The following is a 23377-nucleotide window of genomic DNA, read 5'->3' as shown; positions in this document are numbered from 1 at the left end:
GCTCGTGGTCGGCCAAAAGTGCTTCAATCCAGAAAACTCTTAGAGCCCCGTCACACCTTCAAAACTGTTTTACCACGCAGAGTTTTGCCCAGGTTCACAAGGCTCACCCATAGGCCCTCAAAAAGTGGAAGAAATTCCTCGACCCTACAAGATGCTGCGGTCCCTAGTGACGAGGCCCTCAAAACCCAAAATTGGTGGGCTTGCATATGTGACCTATAAATGTTTGTAGCACCACATACTAACTGAAAAAACTATGTCGGATATGAGACGCTGCTCAACGTTCTGAAAATAAATTCTAGAATCCCATGTGGCATTTTGCATGCCCCATCCATCTCTCTCTCTCTCTCTCTCTCTCTCTCTCTCTCTCTCTCTCTCACACACACACACACACACACACACACACACAGCTTAAAAAGGGAAAGACCGTGATACATTGAGAGAGAGATGAATATATATATTGTATCATCCTTCAAGGTCAAAGATGACTTATAGGACCAAATGAAATATGAACATGCTCTATGTTGAGTTGATCAAAGACTCAATGCTTGAGGACTGTTGATATGCGCATGGCAATTGAGAGTCTTGAAGCGTTTCCTCTTTCATAAAAGAACACGCATTTGTAAAGGGGTGCAATTTGGGTGGTAAAGTGTGATTATTCGGATTCCCCCATGATGTAATACATTAGCATTGTAAGACAGCAACATTCAATGTTGTAGGGTTTACTGGTGCATCATGAAGAAAGTGTGTTGCATTCAATCTTTCAAAACATTTCTTGATATTTTACATCCATCCCAAGCTCAATGTTTTGCTTCTATGAGTCTTTTGAACTTTGTTACTTGCCTCTTGTAACATTTAATGGCCTAAATACTTGTGTGTAGCGGAAATTAGCATGAACATAGTGGGAATTTCATTAGAATAGATTCCCAATGAGAATTACAAGAGTGTTTGGGTGGAGAGAGCAACAAAAAGCATAACACCTAGTTAGATAGCATGAACAATACTTTCAAAAGAGAGAGAAATTAAGCTACTGACGATAGTTGAGGACCGGATTCTTGTGTTCCTTCAAGACTAGCTAGTGCAATGAAGATGAAAGCTTCATGCACTAAGCAAAACACTTATCAAACACAACATCAATTATCTCCGGTCTCAGACCCAAGGCCTCACACACCTTTGAAGATGGTGAGAGCTAGCAGGGTATGAGAGTAGATTGAGAGGAAGAAGGAGCATTCTTACGAGAAAGATGTACATCTCCTCACATAATCACTCATATTAGCATAGCGTAGCTTAGTAATTAGCATGGTAGAGGAGATGAGCATGCATTGAAGCTTGGCTCTTGGTTGGATTTGCATCACAAAGCCAAGAGTTGTTGGTGTAGGCCTCCCTTCTCACAAGCTTGGAGTAGGTGGTAAGCTTTCCATTAAAGCTTGAGAAGGAGAGAAAGTCTTCTTTACTTCACACATGAGATTGTGTGAGTGTGTGTGTGATAATGCCTTGCAAAAATCAGCCCCCTCTCTCTCTTGGTCGACCCCTCTTGCTATTTGCTCATGCTCCACTCTCATTGGACCTCCCTAGGGCTAGCTAATGATAATTAAGCAGTATAAGTGATAGCCTTCTGACATGTGTCCCCCTTTCCCATTTTGTGAGAGCTTTATGTAATTCATAAATGCAACTAAACTCTCATTGGACCCCTTTGCCTCCTAGCCAATAGGAATCAGGCAAGCCATTGGGCTGTTGAATGCTCATTGGTCCCCTTGGGAGACTGTCCAATAGTCTTCTAGAGAGCTTAATTCTCATTGGTTCTTTTATTAAGTGTTTTTAAATTAATTAAACTAGATTTACTCTAGCCTAATTCTCATTGGTCCACCTCCAAGGCCATCCAATAGGAATTGGGTACACCTTGTGGGCATCTGGGCTAGGGAGCTGACATGTGTCCCTCATTCCCTTTGTGTAAAGGGAGCTTGTGTGTGTGTGTGTGTGTGACTTTCTCTCTCATCCCCTACAGCAAGGCTCGCCCCCTCCTATGTAAGGATTGCTAAAGACTTTTGGGACACACACAAAGCATCCAATTTTCCCAAAGCTTGACCTTTGGACACAACCTTTGAATTTTGGAACCTTAGCATTTTGGAAGTCTTAATGGGCTGAACCTTAGGGTCTTTTAAGCCCATTGTTGCACATGGCTCTTTTGCAGATGGCCCCCCCTTTGGATCCCTATTTTCCCTCCTTTGGATCCCTACTGTGGCTGGTCTGCTAGCTTAACCAATATTCTAGCTTTTTCTCCCCTGGCACTTCCCCATATTAAATGATCAGTTTAACATGAGAAAATCACTTAGGAGAATTAGCTATTGATTATTATGACATTACCTCTCTCTTGAAATCATAGTCGTCCTCGACTATGGTGTAGAGAAGATAAAGCATATTCATGAGTCCTTTTCTTAGCGGGTAGAGGATCCATTTGTTACCCTACGACATCATTCCACAATGGATGACTAGTCCATTTGGCGCTTGAGAGCCATTAGGAGAAATATGAACCTTGCATGGGCCTTGTAAGGAATCCTAATTTTTAGGGATTAAGGCTAATGTTGTGTGGGGTTTAGGGGGCAAGGGCATTGAAGAAGGTAGTTTTGAGTAGGCTTTTCTAGCCTTTTTTTTAGACAAATGTAGGATGTGGACCTAAAGGGTTACTTTCTCTCTCTAGCTTTTTTTAAAGTGAAGGAAGCATAGGGGTGTGTCCACATCAGCAAAAATGTGGGTCACAAAGAGACAAAATTTGACCTTTTTTTTCAAAAAATTATTTTTACTTGTTTCTAACTTAAAACTCCCTCCCAACATATATACATATCCAAAAATCATTTTTTGACCCATTTTTTAACCCACAAGCTGAAAAAGGCCATTTTTTCAAAACTCTTTTCCCCCAAAAAGTAATAAACATTTTGTTCTCTCCTCCTCCTTCCTCCTCTCTCTCTCTCTCCCTCTCCTCTCCCTCCCTGCCCCTACCTTCCTCCTCCTCCCCAATCTCTCCCTCCCCCCCCTCCCTCCTTCTCTCCTCCCATCTTCCATAACCTCTCTACCCTTCCCCTTTCATCATTTGCTTCCTCACGCAACAGCTTCCATGGTGCTCACGGACATCACAAATGGTTTGCTTCCACCACCACGTACTCCGCACACCAAAATCATACATATTCGCTTACCCACGGCATTTGCACCGAAGACCACTAGTGAAGGTGATCAAAGGTCATCACAGGAACGTCGCACCGCTTATGAGACCAATGTTGACATTTGGGTGGATGGCCATTTGTACCCTTACGATCCTATAAGCCGCTTCCCATCCACCGTTTAATAGCCTTTCCACATTTATTCAATTTCTTGGGAGGGGAGAAGCAGGCTTGTTAGGCTATTGCAAGCGGTTGTGTATGGGTGCAGGTGCTTCTTTGCATATGTGGATGCACGAATGTCAAGCTCTTCACCTCAAGACGACGGCATTACAAGAGAGTGTTGCTTCTTCGGAGAGGGTAGTTAAAACTCTTGAACAACAAATTCAAGAAAATGAGTCCCACATCCAAAAGCTTACCAACACCATCACATACTTAAAAGAAACACCCCTTGGTGCAAGGGAACGCAAGAGCACGTATTAATCCATTGAAACTCTTGCACATTCAGGAGGAGCACGCAAACAACGAATTACAGCCACAAGGTGATTTGGTCTTTACTTGCATGATGCATTCTTACTTCACACTATTTTCTAACATTTATGTTTATTTGTTGCTAGAAACTTCATCCAGGAGGCATGCGGTGGAACAAGCCAAGATGATCGAGTCAACCTTCTCACTAGTTGTCTCAATACCCAGGACGTGATTTCTATCTTACAATCACCTGGAGGTAAGCACATTAAGGATGCAGTCACCAAGGACCTTATGCGTAAATTAAGAACTGTGGTTAGTGATGATGACGTTCAACAAGCTTGTGATGAGGCTGGAATCAGCACCAAATCCTATCAGGATATTTTCCAACTCCTAAAGGATGCCCTCAAAGAACATGGCATTGTGAAAAACCTATTTTCGGTTCCTCACAAGGTCAAGCTTGCAAAGAAGGCTACAAACGAAGATGTGTTCTCCCGCATTGGGACATACGTACACATTGAGGACACAATGCCAACTTCCTTTTATGCTTCGTGCGCAACAAAGACAAGGGGAAAAGGTAAGAAACAATCCATAAGACCTTCGGAGAAGGGCTTTCCTTACACAATGTGGAACAATATTTTCGTGGATCTTAGAAGGCTTCAAAAAGCCATGCTTAGATTTTACGAGTTACCGGAAGAAGGTGACACACTTTACTTTTTTCTTTGGTATTATTCTTATCATAGACTCTGAAGTTTAAGGTCTTAGCACTATTTATTTTGTAGTGCTTGGCACAAAAGTCGCTTTTGTGCTGAAACTCGATGAGTGTCAAATAGTGAAAGGCCGATGGTTAGAGAGGCTAAGTGTCACTCTAATGAACGAGGCCCTTCTGCAAACCAAGCGAAGGGATTCAGTCGAGCCATCTCCCACCCCATCTTTTAGCGTGCAATCAGAGAAAGACATTTGGTGGTTGGGTGCTATTGAGGTGCCCAAAGAGACCAATGGAGTACTTTCATGGATTTTTGAGAGAACTCCATGGATCACAGGAGTAATACACTCCCAAATTGCAAGTCAGAAGTTGGAGATTGAGGGTTTTGGTAGTTATGATGTGGAGTGGCACTTAGGTGGGAATTTGAAGACCATAAAGTGTTTGCTTGGCTGCAAACAAGGGGCTTCTTCTCTCATGCCTTGTCCATTTTGCACTCGAGGGTACAAACCTAATGGAAAAAAATCACATAAGAGCACTGCAAAGGCCGGTTCCATGCTTCCATGGCAAGGGCATGGAGAACAAGGGTTAGATTGTCGTGATGTCGAAGATGAAGGTAGAGAATGGGAAGCGTCTATTCTGAGATGTCCCATGCTCAATGCCCCAGACTGTGATCAAAAGGACCACGCTTGGAATCCAATCTTTCGATTTCCTCTATCGAATGTACATTTTTGTACATTACACGCATTCATGCGCATTTTTGATAGGCTATTGAAGCTCCACATTGACTATGCTTTCACAATGAAACTGTTGGAAAAGTCCCAGGAAGCGATCGAAAGAGTGGAGGTACTCTTGAATTCCATTGGCTGTCACGGTGGAAATTTGTCTATCGTTGCTGCAAAGAACACAGGGGAGGCACATGAAATTGCTCAACAAGTGTCAATGAGTGGACAAAAAGCTAGACACTTTTTGAAGAAAGTTTCCCAAGGAAAGCCAAGTCGATATGATGCTCAAAACAGCTCCAACCAGCAGGTAGGTAACCTTTGGGAGCTTTGGAAGGAGTTATGTAAAGCTACTACCGACAATGATTCAAATGGCAAGCTTGCAAACAAGCGCAAGAAAGTTTGGGCACATTTTGATAAAATGGTCAAGCTTATGGGCCTTAACAGCACAACAGAAGAACAACGCCAATCATTTCAAGAAGCCTTGGCGGATTTTACCAAGGTCTTCACCCTTTGTTGGGGTGAAAATAACATCACACATTACATGGTAAGTCATTTTACATGGTGTATTCATTACAAGGGATTGTTTTTATTTAATAATGTGGATCGTTTACTCATGTGAACAACATATCTTGTTTGCGCATGGTGCATTTTTTATGCACAAGTATGGATCGCTTGAAATTTTTAGCACTCAAGGCATGGAGAAGTCCCATTATCGAGCAAGGAGAGTGTACTTCAAAAATACTCGACATGGTGGTGGAATGGTGCAATCCAATTATTTGGAGGAGATGTTCAATTGGTTTTTTCGCACAACATTTTCTCATAAGCTCACAATGGAGCGTGCGCGACAATCCAAGATTGCTATTGAAGTGCGGAAATGGAGTCGTCAAGAGCATAGCAACAAGTGGCAAATGTCGCAAGGTCCTACCACGCATGTTGCATGGTGGCGATGCAGAGTGCGACAAGGATCAAAGTGGATACTGCGCGAGTCACTAAATGTGAACGCAGGGTCCAACTCTTAGCGACATGTTTATTTTAAAAATAATACTTTAAAAAAAAAAATTAGTGTGAACAGGGCCCTTATAAATATTGCATGCTCTCATAAACCACTCATTTCTTAAGAACAGGTGAGCTCTTACCAACGAAATGGCGTGCACCAAACAAACCGCGAAAGAGCATCCGCCTGCCAACAAAAACACCCTCCAAGGATGTGAGAAGCCGTCATGGCTTAAAGGCACAAGAAAACGGCCACGAACGCCTGGCCGTTCTAGGAACTCATCTGGTAGTGGGCATGGTGGTAGGGCACGAGAGTCATCGAGGACTGTTGAATCTCCACCTCCTCAAGATATAACACCTAGAAGGAGAATGAAGCAACGTGCCCATCGCTGGAGAGAAGAAGAGGGCCAGCAAACAACAGAGTTCGATAGGGAGCAGCCGTCGCGCCACCAATCACAAGCAGGACCATCCAGGACTCGGGTGGTCCATACAGACACTGAATCAGAGAGTGAGCCACCATGGCTGCAAGATAAAATACCGCGCACACACCAGGTGGCCGTTGGGGGGAAGACATTGCCTGGAGGCCAGGGAGCTCTCCCCACACGACAAGATCGGCAGCCAAGGGAAGAGTAAGAATCAGAAGAGGCTGCAGAACCAGCCCCTAAGCGTGTAAACAGGCGCAAGTCTAAGTTTTTCAAGAAGCCTAAACGCCGCCCGCCAGAAAATGTGCAAGTGCCCCCAAGACAACCGCAGCGGCGCCGAAAAATAGCAAGGGCATTTGCAGAAATCCGCCACTACCAGAAGACGGCGGAGCTTTTGATTCGACACACCCCCTTTGCTCGCATTGTGAAGGAGGTGCTTCAAAGCTATGGAAATCAGTATAGAATGCAAGCAATAGCACTAGAGGCTATTCAAGAAGCTGCAGAGGTCCACATCATTTCGATGCTGGAAGATACCAACCTATGCGCCATACATGCAAAGCGAGTGACAATACAGCCAAAAGATATGCAGCTTGCACGTCGATTGCGACGAGACTTCGAGCATTAGCCGAAGTTACCCCTCTTTTTGTATTGCACACCCTTATCTTTGTAATGATTTGACTTTCCAATGACAATATGATCAACAGTTGTGTCTACTGTGTCTATTATCTTTGTAATGAAGTGACTTTGTAATTTCAAGTTCTGTATGTAATTTTAGTCAATGTCAGTAAATTTGTGCTTTTTAAGTACCCTTGGGGGTAGATAAGCCTATAAGGGGAAAAAAAAAAGCCTGGCCACAAGGGCGCGCAAATGGCCCATCCATCAGTTTTGGATGGGCCATTTGCGCGCCCTTGTGGCCAGGCTTTTTTTTGCCCCTTGTAGGCCTATCTACCCCCAAGGGTACTTAAAAAGCACAAATTTACTAAAACCTATTGGTTTTGCAACATTATTTTACATGGATCCTTGTGGACACCCTTTTTTGGTCATTTCAAGCTTTGAATTCCCTATAGGATATCAAAAAAAAAACATATTGTGAAACCAAGTGTCTATGCAACATTAATTTGGATTTTTCAAATGTCCAATGTAATTGGACTTTTTGGTGCAGGGGTGTACTAGGTAGAGCTAAAGCAGGTGATAGTGTGCTGGAAACTTCATTTCATAATTGATTTCACCTTTTCTAGTGTCCTTGAGTGTGAACATATGCTAGAATTTCCATAAAAAGGGTGCATCTAAATTAATGATGCAAAACCAATTCATTTCAATAAATTTGTGCTTTGTAAGTATCCTAGGGGGTAGATAAGCCTACCAGGGACAAAATAAAGCCTAGCCACAAGGGCGCGCAAATGGCCCATCCAAAACTGATGGATGGGCCATTTGCGCGCCCTTGTGGCCAAGCTTTTTTTGGCCCTTGGTAGGCTTATCTACCCCCTAGGGAACATAAAATACTTAAATTTATTGAAATTGACTGAAATTACATACATAACTTGAAATTACAAAGTTACTAATCAAAACAATTTTCATATCACCAATTGAAACAATTTTCAAGATTGACAAATCACATTCAAAAGAATTTGCAAGATAGAGAGACAATTTCAAATATTTTTTATTACTTCCAAAACGGTGATTTTACATCATGTATCTAAGGAGTTCATAATTTTTTTGACCATTTCATGGTGCCTATTTTGCGCGTAAGGCAACTCCCCAGTCAAGAGGGACTGCGCTATGGCCTTTGGGTCTGTTGAGCCAATGGAAGCATGCATACCTATCTGGAAAAGCACTTTACCACGAAAGCCAGTGCCAAACGTTGTGCATACAAGGGATCTACGCACTAGGAACACTTGATGCGCAGTTTGAGCAATGGTGCTCAAACACAAAAACTTGCTCAAAGCTTTTAACGACCAAGTCATAAAATGGGCTTGGGGAGTAAATTCATTATGGATAATGGACACATCGCCAGGGGGGAGTTGTCCTAGGTAATGCGCAAGGGAAGCTTGAGGTCCAAAGCCCGTCCGCTTGCCACCCGTCCTTGCAGCAAAATCATCACCCTCCACGACATCCTGTCATAAACCGATGAAGGTTGAGAAAAAAGACAATGAAGGATAAAATAGTAACATGAAATTTAGGATAGAGTTTACCTCCTTCTCCTTGTCGTCCTCCTCCCTGTTGACCTTTGCATCCAAGTCAATGCTTCCATGCACCACAGATACGACCTTTGGATCATCAGATGGGAGGTTGCATAATGGCATAGGCATCCTAGCAGCCTCAACCTTGGCTTGCGTGGCTTGGAATTATTAATCAGCCACGTGCAACTGCTCTGCTGCCAGGACCTCCGCACATACAACTGCAATAGTGTCAGCAACAAAAGAGTCCCCATCTGGCAAGAGCTTGCTTTCTAGGGCATCTGGCATATTGTCTAAGGGACATTTGGTGCTGTTGCATAGCACGCTCAAGCATTCATCCATGCGCAGGCCAAATGATTTCTCCAAATCATGCAGGAACACATACTCCTCCCCATCCACTAACACTGAGGAGAAGCGGCTGATTTCTACCTCTGGGATAGCCACATCCGCCAGTGGTAGTGGCACTGGAGTCTCACTACGGCCAGCCGCAACTATGGATTTCTCAACCACTTCCTCAAGACCCCTAGGGTACTCAAGCTGGTGTGCCTTTCCTTCCGCTGCTGTCTGCAGGGTTCATGGGGATAACCTGCTGCTCCTTGGTGTCCTTGATAAAGGACCCAACCTGAAGGTGTGGTAAGCGAAGCTCCTCCAAATCAGGTTCCTCGCTCACCAAGAAGATAAATGTTGCAAACTGAGAAAGGTACTCCACCCCCAACTTGCGCTTCTTGAGCGCTGACACCCCTGGGGCTTGCTCATCCAAGTAATGGCCTGCATCGGTTGCAATTTCTTGGAATCCTTGCAACCGCTTGGAGAATGGGCAATCACCTTTGTGTATATAGCGCAAAAGATCGCAAGGCACCCAGATCCCTACATGTGGGGAGATAAATACAGAATATTTTATGATGTGCTTCTCCATGAACGCAAAAATCTCGGCAAATGCATCCATGTGAAGGGCAAGTGTGGCATCAAGGTCAGGGAGACGAGTAAAAAAGGTGTGGAGGTCCAACTTCCCTTTGTATTTGGTGTCCTCGAGGAAGAGGATGAAGCGTGACAAAGGGGTGGATGTGGCTGCAGATGCAGAGGCTGTGGAAGCATCCATGTCTAGCTTGGGGTGTAGATAGAGAGTGGAGGAGCTCAAGAGTTGCAAAAGTGAAAATAGTGAATGAGTTAGGTGGCCCCTCTTTTATAATGGACCCTTTTTTTAAGACATTAAAAAAAGGCACTTTCACCAAAAAATGATTTCTCATCCCAATGCAAAAAATTATATTCAAAGGCATGATTTGCCGAAGCAAATCATGTTGATTACAGCGGGGATCAGTTTGAAAATTGCAAGAGTTACAAAGTTATAAGATCGATAGCATAGTTCCATCCATCCCCCAGTCCTCCTCGACCTTCAATTTGTCTTCCATTCTCTTCCCAATCTGCGGACATTCATTACAATAAGCATCCAATGATCGACAAACCATGATGTATTGAAAATGTGGTGGAAGGATTCTCACCTTGTGACCTTGTAAATGAAATTGTGCTTGTTGAAGGGCCTCAAAACCCATAATAACCAAATGTTCTCGAACATTACTGAGAGTCCAATGCTTGTTCACTTGGATTGCATCCAAAGCATCATTGGGCATCTTCACTGCAATGTCAAAGCTTTCAATAGCGCCGTCTACACTCTGTAAGGGAGTCCACACTCCAAGCTTGCACATCCAACGATCATACTGAAATCGTATGTACAAGGAGGTGCGGGATTTCAAATAGCGCATTCCAATACCTGAAGCTCCAACCTTACAACGGTACCGGTCCCCGTTGTGCATGCCCTCCACAAAACCCCAGTCCTCTTCTAAAAGCCTTCCTAATTCCTCGTAATGCGTATCTTTACATACAAGCATTGTGGTAGTCTCCACAAATCCAAACTCTTTAAAAATGTGCACAAAACAATGAATAGGCAAACACCAACTCAAGCCCACAGACCTAGAAGCTTTAGAGCATTTCAAAGAGTTTTGGACATCTATTATCATCTTTTGCTTGAAAGATGCTACCGACCACAAATCTGGCACCGGCCACTCCATACGTAATAAGGAAGTTACTTTGATGGGTTCAAGCATTCCAAACGCTTGTGTAGAAGTAGGGACAATATAGGAGTGAGAATAGAAGAAAATCTTTCTTTGAACCAGTTTGGTTGGGAAAAGATGTGGGAACATTATTGCTCCAATATCCGCATGTATAGCATTAAATGTGCCAGAGAGACTATGTAGTGGCTGCTCCTCCACCAATGTGAATGGAAATATGACTATAAATGCATCACAAATCTTAAGTATGAATCCATAATAACATTACACTATGATTTCACACCTAGCTTTGTATTCTCAAAACATGTACTTTCAATGTGTTGGAAATCGAGGTGGTTGTTGCAAATGCATGGTTGACATTGAGAAAACATGTTGCACAATGGCTACGGTCCCCTTGTCTTTGCGGTTCTTGAAGCCAAGGAGCTTTCCTTTCCAATGAAGATCCAAGTTTACATGATTCCGCACACGATGAGGGCCAATAGCAGATAGTTGCATGTATACCCAAGCACCTTTGGTGAACTCTTGTGGCACCCACTCATCATCTACACCTCTAGTGTTGTGGCATGCAAGTGTTGTGACCTCATTCTTTGGCCGCCTTTGCGAAGTAGAGTTGGCCATGGTTGAGCAAAGAAAACTAGGAGGAGGAGAAGGACCTTGCTTGTTGCTACAATGTAGGTGGGATAAAGTGATATGAGAAGGTGGTTAACCCTTGTGGCAATGGGAGGAGAAGGTGGATAACCCTTGCTTGGTGTGGCAATGGGAGGAGAAGGTGGATAACCTTTGCTTGGTGATTCAATGGAAGGTGGTAGGGGAGGAGAGAGGAGCTTCCTTACTGCAGCAATGGAGATGGTGTAGAGAGAGAGAGAGAGAGTTGGAGTAGAGGATGAGTGTGATGGTTGCAACCAAGGAGGGGTTGGAAAAGGGGTTCTAGAGAGAGAAAATCACTTTTTGCCTAAGAACTACTTTTGCGGGAGCTCTGGATAGCAATTTAAAAAAAAAAAAAGAATTTTAGGATTTTTGGGTGCACGTTTTGACTTTTTGAGGTCAAAAAATGTTGTTTTGACCATAAAATAGTTTTAGGGGGGTTTTAAGAAAATGAAATTTGAGTTTTGAAAATTTTCAAATTTTTGGGATTTTTTCAAAACCGGATCAAAAAGGAGGGAAGTTGGAGGTTCCATATGGCCCACCCATCCCCCCCTACCCCCCCACCCCACCTTCTCACTAGGTAAGAGCCCATTTAAGAAGTGTAAAACTACTTTGTCCCCCTACATTTTTGAGGGCATAGAGTGCGTCCACCACCCTCTTCTCATTGGCTGGCCTCTAATTAGCCTTAATCCCAAAGGGCCCCCTAGACGGTTCATATTTTTCCTAATGGCTTGAGGCTGCCGCAAGCATGTTTGCACATTAGTCCTATCAATCTTCCATAGTAGAGTGACAAGCTCTACTTGGTGTTTGGGAGACATCGTCTCCGCAAACTTGATCTAAGCATGCATACTACTTCATTTTTGTGCACAATAAAGAAAAAGAGAGTCTTATAAGAAAAAAATTTGTTCATTTTTAACATTCTGTACATTTGGTTACTCTTGGGAAGCATTGTAAGCATTGACAAGGTTTAGGTTATCCTTTAATTGTATGCCTTGCATCCATCTAGAATCTTCAAAAGGATAATTTTTAAACTTAATAAGATATCGTCGGATAGTCTTACCGCCTCTTAGTACCTTGTCTTCATGTCGGAGAATGGACTCGGGCTGCAGCACCTCTTCTTGGTCCTTGATCTCCGGTGGGTCTTTAGTAGTTGGTTCTTGAGGTGGCTCTCCTTTTTAAGGCTTTAAGAAGCTCACATGGAAAGCATTGTGTATGAGCCAATGATTGGGCAACTTGAGTTGATAGGCCATCTCATTGATTGACCTAAGAATCTGGAAGGGACCATAGTACCTTTTTGCTAGTTTAGCATAGTACTTTTGGTGTCCTGTAGGATTCTTGCCCGTCATGTGCCTTAATCGAGCCTTGGGAAATTTTAATAAGACGCAATCGTTTTCTTTAAAGGCTTGGGCTCTTCTGTGCTTGTCAGCAGAGTAGCCTTTTGCCTTTGTTGTGAGATAGAGATAGCATCCTTAATCTTTTGAAAAGATTCTTGTAGGTCTCGGCTATACTCATCTGTAGCGAAGATCTTCCCATGTACCTTAAGTAGCAAGGGACTTTTTTTATCTTCCCTCAATTACCTCGAAAGGTGCTTTTCCCGTGGAAGTATGTATAGTGTTATTGTAAGCATACTCCACTAAGGGTAAGTACTTCTCCCATTGGGATCTTTGATCTACTTCCGTTACATAGGCTTTTAGTAGATCGAGAATTGTTAGGTTAGCTATTTCACTTTGGCCATCCATTTGTGGATGATAGGCCGAAGAGAAGTTTAGCCTTGTCCCTAAATTCTCAAAGAGACCCTTCCAGAAATTACTAGTCATTCTAGGATCTCTATCTGACACTATCGACTTTGGCAAGCCATGGTACTTGAAAATTTGTGAAATGAAGAGGGTTGCCATTTGATGGGCTTTGATAGTCTTTTTGACATGTATAAAATGAGCTTGTTTACTGAACCTGTCAACTATCGTCCATATTCCTGTATTCCCATGGATAGACTTAGGCAATGCAAAGATAAAATCCATGGATATGCTCTCCCATGGTGAATTAGCGATTGTCAAGGGTTGAAGCAATCCAGGTTGCTTCCCACTATCAAATTTTGTCTTTTGGCATACCACACATTTAGAAACATACTCTTGTACGTTCACTTTCATGGTAGGCCAATAGAAATATGTTTCAATTCCCTTTAAGGTAGACTGAATCCCTCTATGCCCCGCATAAGGAGGAGCATGACATTCATACATTACTTTCTCATGTAGTGAGTTAGTAACGCATAGTCTATTGCCATAGAGAAGATAACCATCTTGTAACGTAAATGGTTCTTCTTTCTTCCCTAATGCAAGGGTTGAAATCACATCTCTAAAATCGGGATCAATAGCTTACTCATCTATCATTGAAGATAGATCATTGTGAGTTGCTATGGAAACCGCATTCACTCTCGGCCGTCTTGAGAGTGCATCAGCTACTTGATTATGCTTACCAGCAATGTGAGCAATATGAAAATGAAATTGTGAAAGGAAATTTGCCCACCTCAATTGTTTGTCGGAGAGCTTGGTCTGCGTCATGAAGTACTTAACACTTTGGTGATCCATTCTCGCAGAATGAAAGGAGTCCCCAATAAATAGTGCTTCCATGAGTCTAAGGCATGTAGAACTGCAAGGAGTTCCTTTTCATATATGCCTAGAGCTTGCTCAACAGGGTCGAGCTTTCGACTTTCACAGCCTATGGCGTGCCCTTCTTGAAGCAAAACATCTCCAAGGCAATCACCACAATCATCACATTGGACCTCAAATGGTTTTGAGAGATCCGGTAGTGTAAGTACAGGTTGAGAGATAAGCTTTTCAAAAGCATTGTTCTCATTAGCAGACCATGCATACCTAACCCTTTTCTTTGTTAGGTCATGTAATGGTCCCGCAATTTGTGAGAACTTTTCTATGAAGCGTCTATAGTATGCACACATACATATAAAGCTTCTTAGTTCATGAAGATTCCGTGGTTTAGGCCATCCTTTTATTACCTCTAACTTGATGGATCCATTTGGATGCCATCTTGAGAGATAATGTGACCTAAATACTGAATCTCTTGCAATAAAAATTCACTTTTCTTTCGATTAACATAAATTTTATTCTCTCTTAAAACTTGAAATATTACCTGGAGGTGTTGCTTGTGTTCGTCTAATGAATTAGAGTAGATGATAATATCATCAAAGAACACTCCAGTGAAGGTTCGATGAGGCTTGAGGAACAGCTTCTCTATCAAGCAGTTGAATGTTGCTGGTGCATTGGTCAAGCCAAAATGCATGACAATGTATTCGTAAAGACCAAATGTGGTGCGAAATGCAGTCTTTACAATGTCTTGATCAACTATCCTTATTTGGTGATAGCCACTTTTTAGGTCAATCCTACTAAAGTAGGTCGATCCTTGTAGCTTATTGTGCGCTCCTTGCCGCACTGTCGAAGCAAGGGCCTTGCCTAGCACTGTTTTCGAGCCATAGACAGCTCCAAGCACACAACTAGCTTAACTAGTAAGCTCAAAAGAGGGCAATGGTGTGTCACTCACAGATCTATGCTCCTGCCGTGGAGGATTCCTCGCCGCGAAGAAGAAGGAGACACCGCTATGTCGCGCTCAACCGCTTCACCGCCGTCGTGCCGTCGCAATGCTCGATCACGCTCTCTCTCTCTCTCTCTCTCTCTCTCTCTCACACACACACACACACACACACACACACACACACACACACACACACATACACACACACACAAGGAGTTGAAGAAGAAGAAGATGGAGATGGAGATGGAGCAAGAGCACTCTTCTATTGCACAAATGAGAGAATAAGTGAATTTTAGGTTTAGTTGGCTTTTATATGAGCTCACCCCATTCACACTTGGGCGCCCATGCTTAGCCAGCTAATCCCTTGAATGTCCCAGTTAGAGTGCGCCTCTCATCGGAGATCACTCTTACCCTTTTCCTATTGGACCGACAAGCCCGGTACCTGACTCTACCAAATAAATAATACAATGTCCACCGTAGGTTACAACGTCCGTCTCGTAGGTGATAGGGTGTCCGTGAGCCGTGAGGGTTAACATGCCCCCCTTCCTGATGTAGATTCCGTCCTCGGAAGCTATTGAGTTGAAGCTCGTTGGTCGAGGTGGAAGAGCATTTGAGATGAATGTCCTTAGCCTTCATTAGTCACTGCAAAATCAAACAACATTGCACAGTAATTGCATTCTCATAAGCGATTAAAAAGCATATGCAATTTTAGGCAGACAATTGATTGGTAACAGAATTTTAAACAATTTGTCAGCAATAAGCATTAAATTGCAATGTAATCAAATGCATAAATAGATGTAAAGGTAAAAAATTAAACAAGTCTGGGGTCGCTAATTTAACGGTCGAAAGGCACTAGAGATCGACTATTAATACCATGGGTAAGCTTCTTAATTTTCTCTGGTTAATTAAGTTGTTTAATCGCGAGAGCCAAGTATTTCATGTTTGAGGGCTGACTAGAGGCTATACCTAGAGGACCTTGTAGTTAATCTACGATAAAAGGAATTTCTCATGAAATCATCGCCTGACTGATTACCTTTTCTTTGACCCCCCAAAGTCTTTTCACAGTGATTCAATTTGATGTGTGTGCTTATTTTGTATGCCTTGGGTTTTTTGCTTTTCAAGGAAAAGTGCCCACACTGGGAACCTCTGGGGCTCTAGTACCATAGGCAATACATGTGAGTGAAGTACCAAATCAAGCTGAGATTTCTCTTCCAGCTTAAGATTTTACATTGTGGCACTTTGATTTTTTGTTTGTTCATTTTCAGCATTTTAATTTTGTAACTTTGGGGGGTCATATAACACTGATACACCTCCCCAAGCTCATCACACTAGTAAACTCCCTTTATAATACTTAAGCTAAAGGTCAATAGGGTCAAGCCCACTAGAAAGCCCTAGTACATTTCACACAATGCTGCCTAAATCGGATTAAGAACCTAAGTAACCATTAATTATTAGGAAGGCATTCCCCATGGTATTAAGAGAATATCTCTAACACCTAACTTGATCAAACTAGCTTAGTCGGACTTGCTTGATGTTTAAACCTAGACAAGGGATTATGACAAAAAAGACATTGAATTAAATGTTTGATACTAAGCAAATGTGCTGGATATTATTCTACCAATCACAATCAAAGCAGACAATCATAGATGCAAAAAAGATAAGGGACAATGCTAATGGACAAGAAACACCTGTTTGTGTTGATGGTGGCGCTTGATCTGAAGTGTGAACGAGAGAAAGGTTCCATGAAGTTCCAAATCCTATCAATAGCAACACGCTCCTGTACACACTAGGAAACAAAAGGAATACCTCCAGGAGGCACATTAGTGGGAAAAGGTACCAACACTTATTGAACACAACAAAAAACATAAGGAACCCTAACCTAATTAGTTGCACTCCCCCTAGAGAGTCAAGGGAATAGGATATTGTAGAGGTTGGGGGGAAACCCTAAGGCTAAACCCCTATCCTCGTCGTCGAGATAAACAAAGTCATCATCCATGAGACCATATGTGCCATTTGTGTAGTCCTGTAAATTTTCTTCTTCATCATAGGTGCCCATGTTTACTAAGAAGGTCACTAGACGCCTATAGTCATCTTGGTCAAAAGGGTAGGCTTGTGCAATGGGAGAAACGCTCTCTACTAAGTATGGATCAGACGTGGTCAAGAGACGTACCAGCCATTCTAACTCCTCAAAATTCCTCTCACATGCTAGCGTACCTATCAAATCCCATTCACATGCAAGCACTGGAAAGACCATGTGAAATATTTGTGAAAAGTAACGAGGGTACCTCTCACCCAAGGCAAGAGTGGATGACTCTAGCGTACTAGCCATATCTGTACACGCAAATAGATGATGGTTAGAGTGCAAATATTACAAGGGTCGTGTTCTTGTGCATAATTTTTTTTAATGATTTTGTGTTATAGCTCTTGCTCTTTTACTTTTTTATCTTGTTTTTGTGAGTATAAGGCTTTATATATACATTCCCTAAGATTGGAGATTAAGAGGTCAGGGAGAAAGGTTGAGAGGGAAGCAAGTGAATGATGACTGTCAGCAAACACTCCCCCCTTCCTTGGGTAGATCATACCGTTTGAAATGAGCTCGTCACCCTTTGAAACCAATTGTTCCAGTTGGTAATAGGTGAGGATTTTTTCCAGTAGTTTTCTATTACCCTAGGTGCCTCGTCAAGTTGCAAGGGTGGTAAGGTACTCTCCCAGGATCGAACTTGAAGTGGTTCATCAGGTGATTCTTGAACACTAGGAGGTGTGGATTCTTTTGTAGCTTCATGGAGGTCCACTACTATAGATGGAGACTGTGTAGAAGCTTTTACCTCTATGGATGTATTACATGAGGAGCTAGAAGCTTCATGGAACTCCCCCCTTCCTGAGCTAGGTGGAATAAATTGGTTTTGCCTTGGAGCCCAAACTAGCTCTGGACTAGGTGTGTAGCATTATGTGATCTTTCCCTTCCCACGGTCTGCCATTGGCTTTAGCGTTACACTGTTTGACTCATTTGGGTTTGTTGTCGATAGGGAAGGACACATTTTACGTTTAGGTACCCAAATTTTCTCATTTCCATCATAGTAGCCTTGGGCTTCTAATAGTTGTTTTGGAATCCATCGTGATTTGGTCTTGACTCTCCTAGGGCGCACTCTTGGTTTTCCGGGGAAATTTTTTCTTGGAATGGATGGGAGGGTTGAGGTAGTTGGAAGTAAGGCCTTGGGGACCCATTGATATGTACTCTTAGGTCGTGCAGGTTGAGTACTTGCAATATTACTGCTTGTGGCAACTACAAGTGTTGAAGTGCTAGGTTCATGGGTAGCCGGCAAGGACGAGTTAACCAACTTGGCTTGTGAATGTTGGCTATCCTTCAACTTTTCTAGAGTTTGCAACGTAGGTGACTTTGCTTGAATGATAGGGGTAAGAGTCGGTGGTCGCGTCGTGACACTACCAGTATCCCAATCAATAGTGCATTTGGTTGCCAACATCCACGTGCGTCCCAGGTTTACGTTGCCTTCCACAGCTCCCGCGGGCATGACTAGAAACCTCTGCACTATGCTTCCATTGTCATAGACAAGAGGGGTCTGAAGGACTCCAAGAATAGTAGTTTTCTTTTTATTAATGCCCTTGACTTGCATCGTACTCGGGGATAGGGTCGGTTTCCCTAATTGACACCAAACTCCATAGGACAACAAATTGTGTTTAGCTCTCGTATCTAATAAGGCATTGTATAGTACTTTCCCATAGGGGCTATTTAGCTCAATTGGGTATTGTAGGGGTGGCTCAGATTCTAATGAGTCGTCATCTGTGTCCTCGAAAAATGCTTGCGTGATTCCCAGATTAGCCTCTCTTTGGCGTCTAAGACGTTGTTGTCATTCTCGAGCCTCAACTCTTGCTTGGATTTTTCTAAGCTCTGCTTGTTCCTTGGCAGCCTTCTTTTGATGGATGGCTTGCAACTCTTCCTGGCTTAGAGGATCATAATATCTTTTGAATTTACTCCCATTAAGGAATCCAATGGTTTCAACTCCATCTAGAGTCTCTACACGAATGGTACCTTGCGGGGTAATTTCACACACTCGATATGGTCCCTTACCAGCGTATTTCAATTTCTTCTTTTCATTACGTACCCCGTACATAAGAACTTTATCACCAACCTTGTTGTCTTTATCCTTTAAATGGCTATCAAACCACTTCTTTCTCCTATCCTTCTCCACTAGAGCATTTCGCACAGCTAATTGCCTCTCTTCATCTAGCCTTTCCAGGATATATAATCGCTCAACTAAGGGGTTACCATCCCAACCTTCTTGAGAAGCTACTCGAAGACTAGGAATGACAAACTCCCATGGCATAACTGCTTCTTGGCCATACACCATCTTAAACGGTGTGCAATTAATAGCAACTTTATACGCAGTACGATAAGCCCATAAAGCTGATGTAAGCTTTAGGTCCCAATCAGTGCGATGAGCCTCAACTGTCTTTGTCAAAATGGAGATGAGAGTTTTGTTGGTACTCTCAGCTTGGCCATTTGCTTGGGGATAATAGGGTGTAGACTTGTGGTGAGATATCATGAAGTTTGATGTGAGTTCTTTTATTACTTCATTTATAAAATGAGTTCCGTTGTCACTCACATGTTCAAAGGGGCATCCAAAACGTGTGATAATGTTCTCAAAGAGGAACTTAGCTGTTGTTTTTGCATCCGCCTTTCGTGTTGCTTTTTCTTCAGCCCATTTGGTTACATAGTCGGTAGCCACAATGATATATCGTGATTGCGTGTTACGTGCAGCCGGACTAATCAGTCCTACAAAGTCTAAGCCCCACTTTTCAAATGGTTGGGTTACCTTGATGGGATGTAGAGGCATCCTATCACTTCTTTGTGGCTTCTTGAAGCGTTGGCATTCATCACATCCCTTTGCAAAAAGTGATGCATCCTTAAACAGAGTGGGCCACCAATAGCCTGACTGTAAGATCTTTCGGGCAGTCAACTTTCCTGAAAAGTGACCACCAGCTACGCCCATGTGTGCCTCTTGTAGAATATATAAATACTCATCCTCGCGGGCACAGCGTCTAAGAACATCATCTTTTCCTCTCTTATAGAGAGTTCCCGCCAGTAAGCAATAGGGTTCGCATTCCTTGATTAATTTTCGAGCTATATCTTTTCGCAGATCTTTGGGTGGAAAACCATTAACTAAGAAGTTAACAATCTTTTCACTCCATTCAGGCATTGTCTCAACAATGAACAAAGGAGTATCAGGCAATTCATCATCAACCCCCGTAGGAGCTTCGCCATTAGGGATACGAGATAAATGATCCGCCATGACATGTTTCCTCCCAGGCCTCACAACAACGGTGAAGTCAAACTCAAGAAGAATTAACAACCATCGTGTAATTCGACCCGTGGAACATGGCTTGTTTACCAAATATAGCAATGCTTGATGATCAACATAAAACACAAATTTGGTAGCAAGAAGGTAATAGCGAAATTTCTTTACTGCGTAAATCATAGCTAGACCTTCACGCTCTGTAGTAGTGTAGTTCATCTCGGCATCATTTAATTGGCGACTTGCAAAGCTAATAGGGTAGTCCAATTTATGTTCTCCTGGTTGAGCTAGAACACACCCAATAGCAAAATTTGATGCATCAATATGCACATGAAAAGGTACATTCCAATCAGGTGTTCGCAGGATTGGAGCACTTGTTAGGACCTTCTTTAATAACTCATAAGATTGATGACATTCTTCCGTCCAGTGAAACTCGATAAAAAGCTTGTACAATGGACGTGCTATCTCGGCAAAGTTTAAAATAAACCTTCGATAATAACCAACATGGCCCATAAATCTTTGAACTCCTTTATAGTTAGTAGGTGGTGGAAAATCGGCAATGGCTTTAATCTTACTCTCATCTGTGGATATCCCGTTCTTGGACACTATATGCCCTAGAATGACTCCATGCTTAACCCAAAATTGGCATTTGAAAGGGTTCAATGAGATGCGATAAAATCTGCACCTTTCAAATATTTTTCGTAGATATAACAAATGTTTCTCCCAAGAAGAATAAACACAAAGGTCGTCTAGGAAAGCTTCACAAAATTCCCTTAGAAATTCTTTAAACGTAGTGTTTATTAATCGTTGGAATGTAGCAGGGGCATTTGTTAAGCCAAAAGCCATAACACGAAATGCAAACACTCCAAACTCTGTGATAAAAGCAGTTTTAGCTTGGTCCTCTAATGCAATTGTGATTTGATTGTAACCAGAGTACCCATCTAAAAAGCTATAAGCTTCCTTGCCCGCAACTCTTTCAAGCACATGTTCTGAATATGGCAAGGGATAATGATCTCTCCTAGTAGCTGCATTAACTTTCTTGAGGTCCACGCACACTCTTAGTTTCCCATTCTTTTTTGGCACAATGACTATTGGAGAAACCCATTCTGAGTGCTCAATAGGGTATATGAATCCACATTGGATAAGTTTTTCAATCTCCTCTTGTACAATTTTGGCGTACTTAGGATTCATTGGATAGGGTCGTTGTTGGACGGTTTTAGCAATGTTGATCATGGGAATTGTATGTTGCACCACAGAAGGTGGAGCGCCCTTCATGTCATGATATGTCCAAGCAAAGATATCCTTGTATTCCTTGAGGAGCTCCTTAAGTACAGCCTCTTCAGTTTTGGTAAGGTCTTGAGCAATAAAGACTGGTTTAGACTCCTCACTTGGTTATGCTAATTCTATCTCTTTAACTACCGCTGGACCATCATAGACTCCACTGCTTCCATTGGTAGGTATTCGTTGGGCTTTGGCATACACAACCTTTCGCTCTCCCGTGGTATAAGATTTAAAATGTTCAGGAGTTGTATGTAAGTCAGCAGGCTCTTGTCCTGACAGAGACCTTTCTTTTAGTTCTACCTCCTTTTGTTGTTGAGCTAACTCTCGGTTTTGACGTCTTCTTATAGTTCGACTCAATTTCGGCTCTGTAACCTCCAATTGAGGGAGGTCCATGGGTCGCGGGCTGCACCACATGACACTCTGGAGATGTTCACCCCAATTGTCTACTAGCTTTCGATGAGCATCACATGCCCCTAGATAGCTAAGCCATTATGCAGTAGATCTTTCCCTGTTTATCCTAGCTCTCACATTTTCTCGATATCGTCGTCTCTTATATGACCTTTGTTTCTTGTTAAGGTTTTGATTTTGGTAAATGTTTGAACTCGACTCGCCTGATAGGTCTTCGCTTGTATTTTCTTCACTCTCATATAAATTACCATAGATGGTCGTACTAGGCCTTGAGTGTTTAGTTTCTATACTTGGTTCACTCGATGTTTCCTCAGGTTCTGAATCCATTTCTTCCTGAGATTCCATTTCCGATGTGTATTGGCCTGAAGCCTTTGAGGAATCATCAGTTTCACTCTCACGTAAGTGTGCCTCTTTCTTATCATCGGATGTTACATGCGCTACACCTAACATGTTTACTGGTGCAATGTGTGGTATCTCTTCCCCATCTGGTGTTACCAAGGTTGTTCCTCTAGCTCCCCATGTATCTATAGTTGCCGCTAGGTGCACCCAATCGACATTGTCTGACTCAGCCATTCCGGGTAGGATATCCATATAAGGAGAGTTCTCCCCAATATCCGTGTCTTCGTTACACGTGTAACAATACTATAATGGAGCTGAGTGAATTGTTGTGTCTGATCGATTATCAATGATGAATTTATTTCCTAGAGGATGCATTCGACCACTTAAAAGATCAACTTGAATGACAGAGTCTTGGAACTGTAAGTAGACGTGGTTTTTGGACCAGTCATGCACCATTTTTGCTTCCCTCATGAATGGACGCCCTAAGATCATCTCAAATGACATAGGATGCTTGGAAAAATCCATAACAATGAAAGTCTGCCTTACCTTGTGTCCCAAGACCTTGATTCTGAGATCCTTTAGCATTCCAATAGGCGTAACAATAGATCCATTAGCCATTTTTACCACTATGCTTGTGGCTTCAAAGTGAGGTCGCCCCATAGACTCCCAAAAACTCTTTGTCACCATGCTGACTCCCGCACCGCCGTCAAGTACCCCCTTTACAGTTAATCCTTTAGTAGTGATTGGTAGAGTAGCATTAGATTCATCACCTTCAAAGTATTGCCCCAACTTGTTAACGGGTACTTCAATTACAGATTCATGTCCCGCTAGGTCAGATGGTGGTGCAAAATGTTCCTCATCATTCATTACCGAGTCAGGTTTGTTCGTATGTGCAAACTGTGGTAATCCGGCCTGTAATTCTCCATTGAGGAAGGCTCGAAGAGCTGAGACTAGCTCGGGGTCTTTATATAGTTTGGACATGATGGTGGTTCTAACTTCTGAAGACATGAAATCCATCAATTTGGCAACATTTAATGGCATCTTGTGGGACGTAGGACCCTGACAAGAGAATGGTGAAGATGGAATCTCCACTTCCTCAAGGGGGTCGGGCATTCCCTCACCAAACATTCTCTCTAGTAGGAAATG

The sequence above is a fragment of the Adiantum capillus-veneris genome, chromosome 22 (genome assembly GCF_014529385.1).
Source record: "Adiantum capillus-veneris isolate H3 chromosome 22, ASM1452938v2, whole genome shotgun sequence".
Lineage (NCBI taxonomy): Eukaryota > Viridiplantae > Streptophyta > Polypodiopsida > Polypodiales > Pteridaceae > Adiantum > Adiantum capillus-veneris.
The sequence above is the reverse complement of the archived record's forward strand: the minus strand, read 5'-3'. Positions refer to the sequence as shown.